This window comes from Orycteropus afer, unplaced genomic scaffold (genome assembly GCF_000298275.1).
Source record: "Orycteropus afer afer isolate SDZICR_OR568_19922 unplaced genomic scaffold, OryAfe1.0 scaffold00001, whole genome shotgun sequence".
NCBI classification, from domain to species: Eukaryota; Metazoa; Chordata; class Mammalia; order Tubulidentata; family Orycteropodidae; genus Orycteropus; species Orycteropus afer.
In genome coordinates this window covers 17,135,934-17,138,680 of record NW_006921588.1, presented here as the reverse complement: position 1 = coordinate 17,138,680, position 2,747 = coordinate 17,135,934, and the positions used below count along the sequence as shown (strand labels likewise).

General features: G+C 40.3%; 1 pseudogene; it reads left to right on the top strand.

Annotated features, from left to right (window-relative positions):
- Positions 1-207: 207 nt before the first annotated feature.
- Positions 208-2,747, top strand: part of LOC103205919 — a 90,300-nt pseudogene continuing 87,760 nt past the window's right edge.

Genomic DNA, 2,747 nt, shown 5'->3' with positions numbered 1-2,747 from the left:
ATTTGAACCACCAACCTTCTGGTTACCAGTCAGATATCTTAGTCACTGTGCTACCAGAGCTCCTTCATATTAATGATATTGTTCAATAATTTCCACACCTTTCTTTGGAATGGGTACAAACATTGATCTCCTCCAGTCAGTCATTTGGCCAGGTGGCTGTCTTCCACATTTCTTGGCACAGACAAGTAAGTGCCCCCCAGTGCACCAAAGCAGATGCAGCTAGAAGAGGGGAAAGGAGGAGTAGACTCCACCAATATTACCTGTCCAAGATTGAAGAACTTCAGCTGATTGTGAATGACAAGAGCCAAAACCTCCAGTGGTTGCAGACACAGCAGAATTAGTTAAATGCAAAAGTTCACCTGTTGTGAGAGGAGCTACAGCTGCTGCAGGAACAGGCTCCTATGTGGAGGAAGTAGTCTGAGCTGTGGATAAGAAGAAGGTGTTAGTTAAGATACATCCCTAGGGCAAGTTTGTTGTAGACGTGGAAAAGAACATCGACATCAAGGACGTGGCACCCAATTGTCAGGTGGCTCTAAGAAATGACAGTTACACCCTGCACAAGATCCTGCCCAACAAGGTGGACCCGTTGGTGTCCCTTATGATGGCGGAGAAGGTAATCAGACTCAACCTATGAAATGATTGGTGGACTGGACAAGCAGATCAAGAAAATCAAAGAAGTGATCAAGCTGCCTGTTAAACATCCCGAGTTCTTTGATGCACTGGGTATTGCATAACCCAAGGGGTTACTGCTGTATGGACCCCCAGGTACATGGAAGATATTGCTGCCTCGGGCCATGGCTCATCATATGGATTGTACCTTTATTCATGTTTCTGGCTCGGAATTGGTACAGAAATTTATCAGGGAAGGGGAAAGAATGATGAGGGAGCTGTTTGTAATGGCACGAGAGCATGCTTCATCCATCATCTTCAGTTCTTACAACTTGAGAAATGCTGAGCATGTTCTTCCCTTTCAGTTTTCTAACTCCAGGTTTTTCACATTTCATTCTAATAATTAACTTTGTCTTCTTGAGCTACTCTTTGAAATCTTCTGTTGATGTCATTTCGTCCATTTGCTTTAGCTACTCACTGTTAAAGGGCAAGTTTCAGAGTCTCTTCTACCATCTGTTTTGGTCTTTTCTTTCTTTCGGGTCTTTTTAATGAGCTTGTGTTTTCTTCTTGGATGATGTTCTTGATGTCATCCCACAATCCGTCTGTATTTTGGTCATTGGTGTCAATGCATCAAATTTATTCTTCAGATGGTCTCTAAATTCAAGTGGGATATAACCAAGATCATATTTTGGTTCTCATGGACTTGTTTTAGTTGTCTTCAATGTCAACTTGAATTTGCATATAAACAATTCATAGTCTGTTCCACAGTCAATTCCTGGCCTTGTTTTGGCTGAAGATATTTACCTTCTCCATCTCTTTTCACAGCTGTAGTCAATCTGATTTTTGTGTCTTGTCAAGGTCCACATGTATAGCCACCATTTATGTTGTTGAAAAAAAGGTATTTGCAATGAATAAGTTGTTGATCTTGCAAAATTCTACCATGAATCTCCAGCGACATTTCTATCACCAATACCATATTTTCCAACTGTCGGTGATTCTTCGTTTCCAAATTTTGCATTCCACTCACCAGTGATAATCAGCACTTCTTGATTGCATATTTGGTCAATTTCAGACAGCAGAAGTTGGTAAAAATCTTCAATTTCCTCACCTTTGGCTTTGGTGGTCAGTGCATAAATTTGAATAATAATAGTATTAACTGGTCTTCTTTGTAGTCATATGGATAATATCCTATCACTGACAGTGTTGTACTTCAGGATAGATCTTGAATTGTTTTTGTCATGATGAATGCAATGCCATTCCTCTTCAGTTGGCCATTCCTGGCACAGTCAATCATATGGTTGTCTGATTTAAAATGGCCAAAACCAGTGCATTTCAGCTCACTAATACCTAGAATATCAACTTTTATGTGTTTCATTTCATTTTTGACAATTTCCAATTTTCTTGGATTCATACTTCATACATTCCATGTTCTAATTATTAATGGATGTTTGCAGCTATTTCTTCCCACCTTGCATCATACCACTTCAGCAAATGGAGGTCCCAAAAGTTTTACTCCATCCACATCATTAAGATCAACTCTACTTTGAGGTGGGAGGTCTTCCCAGTCATATTTTGAGTGCCTTCCAACCTGAATGGCATTACATTAGACAATGTTTCAGGGCTATTCATAAGATTTTCACTGGCCAATTGTTTAAGAAGTTGATGGCCCCTTCCTTCTTCCAAATCTGTCTTAGTCTGGAAGCTCCACTGAAATCTGCCACCCTGGGTGACCCTGCTGGTATTTAAAATAGAAGTGGCATAGCTTCCAGCCTTACAGCAACATACAAGCCACCACAGTATGAAAAACTGACAGATGTCCACACGTTATAGTAATAAAAAAATGATGTTTCACACAATTGTGCTACTAAACATACCATCAAGATCACATTTATTTTATCTTTAGTTGGCATTCTTTGATAAGGGATGTGCTAAAAATTGAGCATGATTAATCAAAGAAGAGACTAGGTTGGATCTATGCTTGTTTAGTATTGTTGTTGTTGTTGTTAGGTGTCGTCGAGTCATTTCCAACTCATAGCGACCCCATGCACAGCAGAATGAAACACTGCCCGATCCCACACCAGCTCCATGATCCCTGCTATACTTGAGCCCATCATTGCAGCCACCATGTCAATCCATCT